This window comes from Temnothorax nylanderi, unplaced genomic scaffold (genome assembly GCF_030848795.1).
Source record: "Temnothorax nylanderi isolate EJ_2023f unplaced genomic scaffold, tnyl_v1.0 TNYL_tig0018_pilon, whole genome shotgun sequence".
NCBI lineage: Eukaryota > Metazoa > Arthropoda > Insecta > Hymenoptera > Formicidae > Temnothorax > Temnothorax nylanderi.
In genome coordinates this window covers 922,655-937,854 of record NW_027249080.1, presented here as the reverse complement: position 1 = coordinate 937,854, position 15,200 = coordinate 922,655, and the positions used below count along the sequence as shown (strand labels likewise).

Sequence of the window (15,200 nt, the reverse complement as noted above, 5' to 3'; positions counted from 1 at the left end):
CCGGAAGCATCCTTTACCCCGGACACGGATGCAGGTTCCTTTTTCTCGGGGGAGAAGGTGTGCATAGTTTTTCAACTGGTTCGATTTATTTTAACGAGAAACCGATGCACACGCGCGCAGCAAGAAAAGAAACGAGGCTGTTATAGTTAGATTGATTTCTCGAATGAAAAATAGAGGTGTGAAGAATAAAATAAAACCGATTTTCTAACGACCGAATGCATTTTCTCGTCTTTTTTTGACAGATCATATTCTTAATGATGCTTGAAAATCACAAACTGTACGGGATTTCTTTTGACGCATATGTTGCATAAAACGGAAACTCTAATGACCAATAAATCATTTTCTCTGACACATAATATTACTGCGTCAGTTTTTTAATATTACACAGAACGTCCATATTACACAGACATTATTAATAATTCTTTCTAAAACTCCGACATTAATATCAAATGTAATATCCTAGCCGCCATGCATAAACGATATCCGTTGTAGAATTATCAGCATTGTCCGATCAGCGCAAGCTATAACCACTCACGCACCCGAGCCATAAACCGTCGACAGTTAACAATTGCAGTGAAACGCGTCAAATATAACGCCTCGACTTTTCCGATTTTGCTCTATTGCTGTCGAACACAAACTGTCCGACAGGAAAATATTTTCTCTGTACACATTCGCACGCGCGTCTCTGTGTATGTTTCGTGTATATATGTATGTGTCCATAACGCGACAAACGCGAACGATCTTTGTCGTTTCAAAGGCGCGGCGTGCACGTCGCGCAAAAACATTTCTCTCCTCGGTTTGCTGGCGGGCATGTACGTGCAGAAGATCTCGGAGCTACGGAGGTTACCGTTACAAAACGTTGAGGCTATTAAGCCATCAGCGACGGGATTTTATCCTGGTTTCTACGACCGCGACGACGACGACGACGACGACGACGACGACGACGACGACGACAATGACGACGACATTACCGTTCTTTCTACTACCGTTGACGTTCTGCTTAGACGACTGTAACTACTGCACTTTGGCTCTCTCGTCTCCCTGATACTGTCACAGATGATTTATGACGTCGTCTTTATTCAACACCAGAGTTACTATCAACAGGTATGCGAAAATATGATGGAATCAACTTATTGATCTTGATAATGTCATTTTCTGTCGTTAGATATTCGTGGAGCGATAATTTCACCGGAGTAGGCAGAAATACTTGATGAAATTAATGTTTACATAAGACGACATATGTGTAATGTTCCGATAAGAAACGGATAGATAAAGGCATAGAGAAGGAAATTAAAATTCACAAAATAGGTTTCCGGTAAATAAATAATGCGCGCGCGTGATATCAGAATTCATATTATATTCTCGCAAATAATAAAGTGGATAATTTAATCTATGGGAAAACTCATGTTATTTGAAATAAAATTGTAAATACAGAATACCTACGTAAAGCTCGCTGCCATAGTTGTAATTTTGTTTGTTTATGTAGAGTCTACTGCTGATATATTGCTGTCTCCAGCGCTACGTGTTCGTATGCGTTGTCGACGACGTGTGCGCCATTGCGCTTCTCTCCTCTCTATTCTTTATCTTTTTCTCTGACGATATTATCTGTTATTCAAAGAAGCTCGGAAGGATTTGTGCTGCTGACGGGGAAACATTTGAATTTTTGTTCATGTATAATCTCTGACATTTCTCTTCTTCGCCTTTTTCCCTCCCTGATCTCTCTATCCATGTTTCTTCTCGCAACATGTGTTGGGTATTTATCTATAAACCATGTTAAACCAGCATTAGTTCTTCCGTTAGAGCGGTTGTCCTAGCTGACGTACGAAATTATTCATTGCACGTTACCGAATTTTCTCTTAGGCAAAACGTAGGGATGCTCTAATTTCCGTTTATATTATTTATTTCGTCGCTCTTTCCAGCGAGGATATTGGAAACTTAATGAAACTTCACCTACATGCAGGAAATGTTCGCCGCTATTTTCCGATGTCATGAAGATTTCAGAAGAGCTACTTAAAGAGTGCAATTTTTGTATTATGTTGAATTTTCTACTACAATCCCTTGAGGAATGAAGATTTTCCTCTTCTCGATGATGAAAGAGATGCACTTCTGTTTCGCGGGGAGTTATTGTCTTGCAAGCCGATGCAAGCTGCATTTCCCATGGTGCCATTGTCCGTCCGAGCGTGGATTATTACTACTGTTCCTTCAGCGAAACCTGTAATAGCTTGGAAGCAAGCTTACGAGACGCTGAGTCACGAAACGTTTGTATTGAAGATTGCTCGCGAGATCTTAATGGATGGATTTTCTGAGCGGATTTCCGAACGATATTCTCAAGAAGGAGGTTTTCGCATCGGAAGTCAGAATAGAAAGAAAATAAGATTATTCACGTTTGTTATCGATTTATACTTTAGCTTTCGCCCGAATATAACTCCTTCTCTCTGGAGAGGACCCGTTATGGCAGAGTTCCGCCGTCGTTTCGGCATTATCGTGAGCCGTTAACAACGACGATGCTCGTATTCCCCGCCGTTACCGTCAGACCGCCTTTATCTCGGCGACAATTACTCATTGTTCGAGGTGACCTAGCAGGATACATTCAAAGTTTCGTTCCACCGCGCCCTTCCGTCCCGCCATCTCGGCTTTTGTTCTCAACGACGACGTGTATTTTGTGCTTGGCTGGCCACGCGTTGACCAGCGCCACTTGGCACTTATACAGCCTTGAAAGAACGCGCGCGCGCGCGCGCGCGAGCATATCGATACGGCGCAAAGGTGTCATCGCATTTGTCGCATTGCGGAAACTTTCGCGGCCAATCGCGGCGTGAGCCGCGTGAAAAATTATCCTGAGATGTAGGGAACGAGTGCCGGCGCGGCAGGCCGTCGAACGGAAGTCGATCCTCGCGCGAGATCGGAAACTTGGTAACGAGCCCGCTCTCACGACCGAGCGGCATGGTTTCACTCTTGACGAGGGAATTTTTCCGCGTGTCAATTATCAATTTCATTGCGGTTTATTCGGATTCGCGTCACGAACGCGTCGAATTTTCACGAACTTATTAGGCACATTACAATATTTTTTATCTTTTCTTGTTTTATCTTTTATCTCTTTTTATTTCTACTAGCTTTACAACATACAAATCAATCAATCAATAATGGCGCAACAACCCCAAGTCGGGCCTTAATCTCCCTCAGTTTCTTGAGGGTTTCGTATATAGTATTTTAATTTTTGGGAATAGATTAATAGACTTACAGATTTATGATATTATTTCGTTCAGTATGCAGCCGTTCCGAAAAAAAAGAAGAAGAAGTAGAACGTTTCAGCAGCACTTGCATATTTATGCATATTTTTCTTAATGTTAGTAAGTTATGGTACGCTCTCTTATACGTACCGCCGGGCGTTTCTGCAACCAAGAAAACGTCCTGGTATAATATATCTGGTCGCTTGCACTCGTGTATATGTACCATTATTTATTGTATAATTCGTTGTTGTCATGGTTAGTGTCCTCAAGTTAATGTATGACACGGTATATCGCGTCGCGAGATATTTGGCGAACAGAGGACTGGTTTCCTCAGTTTATTCGTATCCTAAGTTGGTTAAATTACTTAGCCGCATAATAGCTAGCTTTCGTGGTTCGGTGATGTTTATCTTGTTATTTAGTATTCTTAGTTTTTCTTTTCCGTGCACGCTTATTGTTTCTTGCCTATATAACGAAATATTTATACGAAACTTTAGTTCAGTTTATAAAGGCGGATAACGGAATAACAATAGCCACGCACTTTGCTTAATTAATAACACATTTTGTCGCAAATTTTACTTTGTGAGTCTTTAATTAATTATTTTTCAAGCTTCTTACCTAGCACACGATCCATTTCCTTAATTAATTTATGCGCGCAACAGGCGAGAGAATTTTCCAAGCAACAAAATACCAAACACAATATTTGTTCCTTATGCTTTTGCGTACTGAGGCCGAAATTAACATAGATATCGCTTTGAGTTGTTGCACGCAAATTGACGAAATTGATCAACGAAAATTACATAGGTACATAACGATTATAAACAACGGCGACAATAACGCGAAGTAAACACTTTGTCAACACAGAGGGGCAGGTTTTCGCTCAATCTTTTAGCTTACACGCAACTTCATCAAAATATCAATTTAACCAACGAGATTGAATCTGCAGGGCGCTCGTGTTACGAGGGAAACTTTTTACGAGTACGTGCGTTAACTGCCCCCGATTTTCCTCGCTACCGACTTTACGTAACGCGTTATCAATTACACACACCGTCGTTTGCATAACGACACTGCTAACCGGGGCACTCGCGCGCCAACCAGCCAACTCGTTTTCTTCCACTCTCTTTCGTTCGAGCCAGTTAAATTACTTAGCCGCACAATAGCCGGGCGTCGGGTGCTTTGATGACGTCCGCCTGTGTAATCTCAATCCCGTGATGGTGGGTGCGCGTGTCCTGAGACAATGGCGCCGTCGTCTGTAAGAGTCTAGACGGTCGCGTATCTGGGTACTATGCAGGTGTATTCAGATGCATTGCCGTTGCTATTCGCGTGGGTACGCGGATACAAACACACGTGCTGAAACATGTGTGCGCGCGCGCGATATCACGTCCGTCGTTAGGCCGCGTTTGCACGCCTAAACTACCCCTTTGTACCTCGCAGGCGGAACAGGTGGAGGCGCACGGAAAAAGATTTCGCGAGGAGAGAAAGCGAGCGCGGTATCCTTGGACCGTGTCGGAAGCTCGCGTGCGGAATGGCTCCGTTTCTTCTCGCATCTTTTCAAGCGCGACGACGCTATTGCCATGCAAGTTGCCCGTTGTATCATCAACAATGAAAATAGACTAGTCATGCTTGCCAACTATATACTCGCGACGGCTCGATTGTCCGGGTAAAATTAATCTAACGCTGTTAACGCGAAGCGGTTTCAATTTCTCTCCCGTTATACATTGGCGAAAGGCAAACGTTTGGAAAGGCAATACGGCTCGATTACTTCGAGCACGTGGGACTTGGAATAATATCTTTGTATATAAATTTATTAAATGTCTATTGATATTCTCTACGGATACACAGAGAAGATATATATGAGTAAGGCACGGCTAAATGGCATTTAAGGAAATCACTATGCTAAATCTGCCACATTGTCCCACGGAAAATCTTGTTCTCGCGTTTACCGAGTGCTCGCGATCAAATTCTCATTTGCCTGAAAATAAACGTCACTTTTCCTTCGCCGTCTCAAAGCTTCTGATACCTGCTCTCTCCGGCACTCGGCTGGATCTACGTTCCTAATTAACGCCTGACGTTGTGGACGGCGGCTTTTAGGTGGTCGAGGCTACGTTCCGTTTTCCTCTCACGAGTTCCTCGGCAAATTACTTTTTAAGTGTCTCGTCGACATTACCGGACGCCAATGTCGCTTAATGACCGTTCGATTCGTTAGCATGTCCGTGAAACTACCAGGAAGGTCGTAAAGTGTCTGGGAGACTTTACAGTGCTCTATAAAGCGTCTGGGGGAAAACCTTAGGGAGGACATTATGCCTCCGGATGTTGAAGACTCTAAATATAGCCGAGCGATATGGCGAACCTTACTTTTTTTATTATGAAAATATGTAAATGAAATTGAAGATGGATTTTCTCTCTCGTATAAATATCATTAATTTATTAAAAAGTGAATATGATAAATTTGTAAACTTTAGAGTGACTGTAACACGAATGTTAGCTGCAGGTTTTGCTCGATTTTAAGCATTTATCACAGAAATAATCCACTTTTATGCTTTACTCCTCTAGAGTTTAATTAATTCTGCGTGATTGCGCGTCGGAGGCAAAGACTAAGGGGGCGACCGTCTTAGCAGTCATAAGCAGACTCTGCTAATCCTCTTAAATGTGAAGGATGGCACCATTTTACCCCTCGAGACGACGTCTTCAAACGCGCTGACTCGTCGGTGATAAAAAAAAAGCGCTCTTGGTCGGCCGACTGGGTCGTTGCTAGCGCATTGACTCGTCGAATACTCATTCAATTATGCCGTAAACGCAATTATCGCGCCCATTAGTCAATATATACAACGCGAAAAAAAATGAAAAATAGCGTCTTTAAATCGCTGTCGGTCGAGCCAGCTCGAACCGACGGACGCGAGCCGAAGTCGCATCGGTCGATACGAACTGTGGCTTAATCACGGATGTTGGAGTTCATTGCATCGCCGAAAGCGAAAGCAACCGCTTTTAGCGAGCGTGGGACGGCTGTATGATAATACCGGCGATGCATTCCCAACGATAACGCGGTGCAGTGACTTGTTGTTTAATTGTTTAAAAGCACGTATGCGCGATCGCGAATGTGTTTTTCATGGTGTCTCATTGTGAAAGTCCAGACTTCTCATCGGATAGGTGTTTTTCATCGTCTGTGGTACAAGGTCGTCCGGTAGAGGAGAGACTTTGAACCGAGGCCAAGTTCATTAAATGTTACGAGACTGGTTCTGATTGATAAAGAAATTTGTTATTTCATGCACATAAACGTTCCTCTTATGGCTGAAAATGTATGTTGCATAAAATGGATCATTTATATCTGTTATAAAATTTAATTTATATTATTTTTTAGAAATTAGATTAACTTGATAGTGGTTCAAGAGTTCTATACGTAAAATTTAGAGGAAACATGAGAGAACTGTTATTTTTGAATAATCATTAACATTATACGTTTTTTTTTGCCTAAAACAGACAAAATATTTCTTTTCGACATAAAGATAGATTTTCTCTAAAAGCTATGTTTATGTCGAATAGAAGAATGCATTTAATTTATTATCAATGAATACATTTTCATCTGCAATAAGAGAATAACCGATATGCAAATTATATAAAATAAAAGTTAACCAAGACCAAATTTAATTTAAAATCTTGGGTCAAATTTTGAATGTAAATTGATGTTATCTATAGGTATTTAATGTTTTCTAATTTTCTCCTAATTAAATTTGACTTATATTTAAATTAATTTTCAACAAATGACGATAGTTAAAATTTATGATAAAATAAAAAATCATCAGATTTTATTAGACTTTTTACCAAAATTTTGTATAGAATGAAATTAATTTGTAATGAAATGGATAATTAATTCGAAAAATTTACGTTGCTAGTTATGAAGGCCACAGTTTAATGATATTATACCATGATTACGTATATTAAATATATCTTCAACATTTCAATTGATAGTATAAATGTCAAATATTAATGGGTATTTTTTTTAAAGTGCGTCACTGGTTTGCAATCTGCGACAGGAAGCTAATTATTGGACCGAAATACAATAATCATTGACTTTTAGTGGTTTTCCACAAACAATTTATTTTATATTTTATTGCCAACGATATATGAAGTGGAAAATTGCAATCATGATAGAACAATATTACGTATTAATAGCATATAAATTACAAAATGTTAATTTTGTGTAATTGCTATTTATAATAGTGCGTTAGTTTTGTTACTAATTGCATATACATATATATAATCTTTTCTAGAGAGAAATAGAATTATTTACGGAAAACGTAATGACGGAATTATTTGTAAAAAGATATATCTGAGTAACTGAAGATTGTGATAATTTTGTAATATGTTTTTTTTGCAATCGATAAAATCTTGTTTGTCAGGAGACTATTTTGGGATATCCTTAAATATTGATCTGATATAACAAACTGTCTATATGCCATACAATCGTTTTTATGTCAAAAGTATGTCATTCAAATTATAAAATAACTCGTCTAACTCATTTGTTACACGAAAATATAGTGTCTTGATATGTCTTAAAATTATCACACGTAGATTTGCTTATTATTAACGCGGTGTTAAATATAAGTATGTAGATACGAGCCAAATGACATATTCGTAACGGAAATATTATTTAAAATATTAAATGGTCAATAATAATTTAGTGTCTCGCTTATTTATTTAGCATACGGTTTTATAATTTTGTTTCATTTTCAACTCGTGTACATTTATACCAATATATGTGACTAAAAATATTGGCGTCACTAAAATTATTTCCTATATTTATAACTGCAAATATTAATTAAGATATGATTTGTAACAAGAAAATATCATATTTTGAATACTGAAAATTAATGTAATTAAAAGTAGTGACGCAATATAAATATACGGTGATAATTGAGGATTATTGTCATCAATCTATCGCGTTAGACCGGTGCCGTCTGATAACGGTGGAAAGTCAAACAGCGGGCGATACGGAGATTTGAAAGTTTCAGCTGGCGGCTTCGGCGCGGCGCCGCGCGAAAAAAGACATTCGCCGACTTTCGCCGCGTAATCCCACCGTTATTCATAGCTGCGGCGGCATTATCCGAGTTCCTAAGTAGGATTACCGGAAGGGGTGCTAACCCACCGCCACCCTTCCCCAGTCCGCGTGGAATCGTAGAAAAAACTCCGAGGAGAAACTTCTTAACTGCGTGATCTTGCCTGGCGGCGGTGCAAGAGTGCCTCCTTTCGCTCTCGAGTCCTTCCATTCTTGTTCCTCGCCTTGCGCGTTCTTCTCGCAGAGAATAGAGATATCCGTGAAACGTCATGGCGCATTGTAATATCCGCGGGGATCTCTCGCGTGCCATCTCTGCTGCTGGGCCATCTCATCAGCGAGGCGGAAATGAGAGGGATCGCGTGAGCGGGCGGCGTTGTCGCGCGGATGGGACGGCAATGCGACAAGCGCGACTGCAATCTCGCTTGGCGAAGAGATCAGAAGAATTAGCTTGCTTCGTGCTGCAACGCGAATGGAGACGTCGAGTAACTTCGCCGCAAGTAAATGTGTGCGAACCGTCGGGATCGGGATGAGGGGCTGCGGTCGTACATATGTACGCACACACATGTGCTCTTGTCATCTTATCATCTCGCATTCGTTCTCCGCAATTGTACTTCTCTAAGTTTTATCATAACCGTGTGCTCTTTACGCGATCGCACGATCACGCGCGATTCCGTAAAAGCGTAAAACGTTACATCGGCCGCTATAACCAGCCGCGGAGCAATTAAAACCATTCGACTGACGCGCGCCGGTCGTTATTTAACCACCCGCTCGCTTTACATCGCCATAAAAATATCACGTCCGGCACGGAAGAGAGTCGCGAATTGCGTGCGGCGCGGCTTCGTATTGCCGCTTCGCGATACGGTCTAATCGTGGCGGATGTTCGTCAAAAGCGCCAGACGACTACGCGCGTAACGACGCGAATATTTTGCGGCCATCGCAGCATGTGAGAGACGTATGACATGGCTCCGAACTAACCTGCCGCAGACCTGACGTATTGTTTGTCGCGCGTGCGGCAAGCCGTTGACGTTAACGCGTTACTATTAATGTAGGGAGTAATTAGAACAGTTTGTCGAACCGCGGTGTAACTTCGCGGTCGTATTTTACGACGGAAGTGTCGCGCGGATGTCGTAAATGTCGCTAACGTGGCGCGACTAATAAACATAATGCACCATTGCTATTCGAAGTAACGTGCAAGTTGTTTATCGTGATAAAATATCGTCGTACCGTTCAGTCGAGTTGATTAATTAACGCAGCCTGTAGTTTGTAATTGATTATTAACTCATAAATCGTTATAAGTCGTTATCTCGTCGCCGATTGGGACTTTTCATGCCTGCATGAGCTCGTCCATATTTTATGAAGTCACACGGGGAATAGCTATGTAGAAAAAAAGTTTGCAATGTTTTGCGATGCTCATTGATAATCGAAAAAAATATTATGCCTAGAGGCACAAACGCAGAAACGTAATGCTCATTAGTCGTTTTCGTGACGATCTTCGCAGCGATATTGTGGTCGAGCAATGAATTGCGTTAACGGTAAAAGCCTGATCCTCGAACATACATCTGCAGATACCATGGTAACTCTTATTAAACTCTTACTCATATAGTATTACAGCCACGTAATTAACAACGGTGCGCGAGCTTAATGACAGAGTAATTTGGAAAACGATTAATTTATATCACCAAGCTTCATACGGTTTTAGTCTTTTATGTCTGATATAAATCACTTTTATTACCCGAATAGCGACTGTCTTCAAATCGTTTTTATCAACAACATATGATCCGAGTTTGAGTAAAATCTACGTGCAGTTATAGTACAATTTATCTGTTTTTAAATGTATACAGCGAAAATCATGTGCAAATCTATCGTTTGTTATTTACAAGACAGACAGTTTTCGATGTACTCATTTGTAGCGAATTGCGCGTGCGACGAGGAGGGAAGCAATCTGCTCCACGCTGTATTGCTATTATAAACCTCGTTAAGCGCGTTCTCGCGTATTAAGACGCCGTCGCGAGCTCGCGCAAAGTCGTGAACGGCTGTGCAAGAAGGTCGCGATCTAGATCTTGACTTTTGCTAAACCAGTTTGCGAGGCCACGGAGCCGCTCGCTGCAAACACGCTCGAGGCTACTGACCCTTCGTGCTCGCAAACGCGCCACGAGACCTCGCGGTACGCGCGCTGCACCTACAAGAGATGGTGGAGTCTCGACTTTCTGACCGACAGGAACCATCTTTTTCCCCTGGATTCTTTCTTTTATTAAAAAGGAGAAGAAAAAAAGCCCGAAAGAAAAGGAGCACGCGGTGAGAAACCGCATACGATATTGCAAAAGACTTTAACATACAAATATCAAATATTAAATCTCGTCATATAAATACGTGGCATTACAGATTTAAATTCGATCAGTTAATTTTCACAATTGATAGCACACGTTGAAATAGAAATGTGTATATTTTTATGTTTCTTATACTCATTATACAGATAAATCTCTCGAATTGGATAATGTCGTAAGGTCCTTCGGACCTCTTCCGTGTTTGTTACTTCGTTATTTATGATTGATGCGACTGAGGTATCGTAAAAAGACTGTTTACCACGCGCTCGCGAATTTGGCTTCATCATCAAGCGTAGTAAATGGGAAGCTTCACGTGGGGGCATGTCGCTAGATTAAGTAATGCGTGTCTCGTTGCTGCACGGCTGGTATTGACTGAATTGACAGTCTTCCGCTTGCATGCGTGCGGTCCGTCGGTGCGCGTCACTCGCGAGAGAGAAAGCAAGAGAGAAAGAGAGGGAGGCTCGGAAAATGAGTGTGTTACAATGGCGTCGATAACGGAGATGTCATCTGTCCGAACAAACTGACGTTAGTTGACCCTAGAAAAATTTCAAGTACGCAACGCACGATCCGTTACTTTGGACGGACGTCCTCATTGATTGAAATAGATGGATTGTCATACACACGTACGCTGGCAACCAACTAATTCATTGATGATACGTCTACATTAAATACGCCGATTCTGTACACATCCTACGATCGATATTACATGTAACATTATATGTGTATTAAAATTAATTTAACATTATCCATGTAACATTGATAATATGGCCCGATATTACCGATATAATTATCGGAAGTTTATCCGGTTGAAGTACGCTGTAATTTTCATCTAGGATTCTCGACGGAATAATAAACTCTTCTTTTTTAATTTTTGTTCGATATTTGAAAACGGCCATTGAAGATTCAGATCAATTCAGACTTACGAATATTTCTATTATGGGGGACTGAGTAATCTCGATACGCTATAGATCCGGATGAGCAGCTACGATGTTGGTTGTTACGACCCAAGCGTGCCTCGACGTTGTGGCAATCGACGGAACTTGCCTCCGTCCTGCACCCGCGCTCACCAAACCTCAGGCTCTCAGGCCGATGACTATTAAATCCTTTTTTTAAACGCCAGGGTCCTGCAAGTCGTGGGATTGGCTGCTCCCACGGAGAGAGAACGGTACGCGATTAGAAGGCATTTTGACATCGTGTGTTTCTCATCCTTGTATCTTGACAGGAGAGTTGTTATTACCCCTCGCATCAGGATGAGGGTCGTGCGGCTAGGTCGACCTTTCTTTCTCTTCTTCTTCTTATTCTTCTTCTTCTTTTCCTCCCTCTTCTCCTCCTCTTTCCTCTTCTTCGTTCCTACCACTCTATTATCTGCCGAAAGCGGCATACGTTAGACGTAAAAGTTTCATTCTCAATCTCACGATCTTCTCGCAGTCGTATGGATGTTGAAGAACGGATGAGGCGACGAGGAGGTGAAGAGAATATGGGCGAACGGGCGGCGGAAGAGTATGCGGGAATCGAGCACGGAACTCTGTGTGCAAACACGACGATTGTATTACATCGAACGTTCCATTTCAACGAGCCATCGGGCATGCATACAAAATCCTTTTAACTTTATACAGCGCACGTTCTTTTTCGATCGCGACGATCGTTTCCACAAAGTTTTACCGAGGTCAGGTGATTTTCCAGAATAATTGCTGATAAAATCGATAAAATTTTGATGATAATTTAAAGGTAAAAGAATGGATGACATTACGCGGCTTGAGAGTACATTCTTTAATAATGTATTAATTCCGCAATAATTTGCGCGTGCAAGTAGTGTTTGGAATAACCTATGTAATCATTAATTTGCGAATAAATTGAATTTTATGGTGAAGGCAATTTCATCACGTCAGTGCAGTCATATCATTGGTTAATCGACATTTCCGGCGGTCGATTTACATACGGGGAACCCAGAATTCATTACAGTAGCATATTCAAATAGGAACGTAGTTAACATACTCTACCTCATAAAATATTAAGTTCGCATGATTAATATTCCTAGTTTGTTACTGTTATAATTATATGCCATTACATTTTAAGCTCTGAATCATTTATTACAGTACATAATATATTAAACGGCTGCCATTCATCTTTAAATTTTCATTAACTTTGTTTTATATATATATATTAGTTTTACTTTTTTTAGGAAATATGTTATTTTATAAAAATATAATAACAATATTATTACATTAATTGTGTAATATTTTTATACAGTTTATCATAACAATTATTTACATTATTATTGAAGTGATTGAGAACGACGATTAAAAAGCATAGATTTATATATTTACGTACATGGAAAAGAATACGAATGTTTAATTAAAATGTATCGCAAGCTGCTCAGTCACGTCGGGCGACATTTGGCGCCAGATTGTATGCAAGAATTTGTTAACTCGGCTCGGTTGGCAAGAATTCGTTAATTGGAATGTCCCAGCTTGCTAATAGAATTAGATCGGGGGGCTCCGTTCCTTTCGGTTGAACAAAGATATGTACGTCCCTTATTACGGTGCGGCATCTGGCATCGTCGTTTATTGTGTTTTCGTTCGGCAATATTGCCACTGATAGGAATTTAAATGCCAGAGCGTCAGATTTCGTGCTGAATGATTAAACAAATACGCATCTATTTTTACCATCGTACCTGTTTTTTGTACGGGTTACATTATATGCGAGATAAATTAGTTTCGTAACTCTCAGTTTGCTCTATATCCAAAGGTTAAAACTTGAAAAATTAAAGGAAACCAAATGATAAATGAATGTATTATAGATTTGAACTATAAATTGAAACAAAATTAATTTATAAGATAATTTCGAGCCATTACATTCGTAATAAATAGATATCGTGTCATAGTATTGTAGAATGATATTTTCGTTTTCTTGTTTACAGGTTGGAGTAAATTGACATTCTTCTACGGAGATGCATTTATCGTACCTAATCGCGAGGTAAGCAATGATCTTCAGACGTATACGTTAAATAAATCACATAATTACCACATAGGTACCAAACGTCTAGTCGGTCGTTTATAAATAGCATATCTATCTGTATAAGGGCGATCGATATTAATTGATATTTTCGCGAAATATGTCACCGTGCTTTAATGAGTAATCGGTCGGACGAACCGATGCACCGTCGGTGTTATTAGAACGGAATGCGACATATCGATCCCTGAATGTACGCTCGAATCCGTGCATTTCCGTTCGGTCTGCGAATTCTCGTGGCGTGCCTTCGACATGTGGAGCGTGAAGATGCCAGCGGCATCACGCAAATACGCGGTCTGTAGTGATCGAAATTAGCTAACCATCATGTTTAGAGCGGCTAAACGTCTTATGAGACATTTAGTTGTACGTAATTTTCATTTTACGTATCATCTATGTACCTATGCCATAATTTTGATATGATACATCAGAAATAAGAAGAAGATAAGATGCTTCGCGTGATCCATTTACAGTAGTATCGCAATAAATATATTTGCAACTTTATCATATTATAAGGTGGATGAAATTTTAATTAGAAATTTAAACTCTAAAAATCATTATTCGTGCTTTATTCAGTTAATACATTGTCGGGATAACTTTTATGTTCGAAAATAAATATAGGTATGTATAAGCTAATAGTTTTACAATAATAAACCAATACCGGTGCAGTTATTCAAAACATGGAAATATCAGTAAACAACAAATATTGATAAACTAATAGAATTACCATAATTGGAATAATCAAATATAGTAGATGCTTCGACAAATATTGAATACTTTTTTATCAAGATCTTGCATAGTTTTAATAAAGTATTAATTTACAGCCAAACATATTACAGTTTAATGAGACTAAGCATAGAAAAATTCGATCCTCATTTCTTTTGTATAAATCTTTCGTTTCGTACATAATACATTGTATAAACCTTTTTAACTACAGGTAAGACCCGTTTTACGACAGGGTTAGGTTCCAGCAAAACGGTCGTAAAATGAAAAGCCGTAAAACAAGACCAATTTATAATGTAATTAAATAAGATAGGTTTCAAAATTAGCAAAATTTTTTCAAATACAATGTATTAATACTGCTGTTTTTTTTATAAATAATAAATTATTTTAGACATTTAAACTTTCTTCCATTTTTTTCTATTTTTAGGTAAATTTGAAAAGGTCGCTAATGTGAAAAGTCGTAAAATGGACCATCGTAAAACGGGATCTACCTGTATTCTAAAATATAGTGAAGGATTGATTTTTTTGCGCCTGGAGAATGCATTTATACAATTATATATTAGCACAAATGGAAACGAAATGTAAAGTTCTTTTTTTAATTAATGAGAATCTCAATAGCACTTATCTTACATTAGTGACATTTACATTATGAGATATTTTTTGTCGAATGCATTTTATATCGATGTTCGTGTTTGTTCTTCGAATTCCATATTTAATTAAACGAATACTATATGCACGAGTACTTTAAATATGCATTATATTGAATTTTGAGTTAAGATACTTGCATTGGAAACGATTTTGAATATTTTCTATAGTACCTTCAGTAACTTTTTACGTATTGAGACTAACGTCCTTCAATTGACATAC

The 15,200-nt window shown here is 39.5% G+C and overlaps 1 protein-coding gene across 3 annotated transcripts in view; it reads left to right on the top strand.

Moving 5' to 3' along the window:
• The window catches only part of Pgant9 (polypeptide N-acetylgalactosaminyltransferase 9), a 189,600-nt gene that overhangs the window by 79,844 nt on the left and 94,556 nt on the right, over nucleotides 1-15,200 (top strand). For all 3 annotated transcript variants that reach the window (XM_071699377.1, XM_071699375.1, XM_071699376.1), the window contains one exon: nucleotides 13,522-13,577. The gene's annotated coding sequence lies outside the window, so the exon portion shown is untranslated. The remainder of the gene's footprint in view (nucleotides 1-13,521; nucleotides 13,578-15,200) is intronic.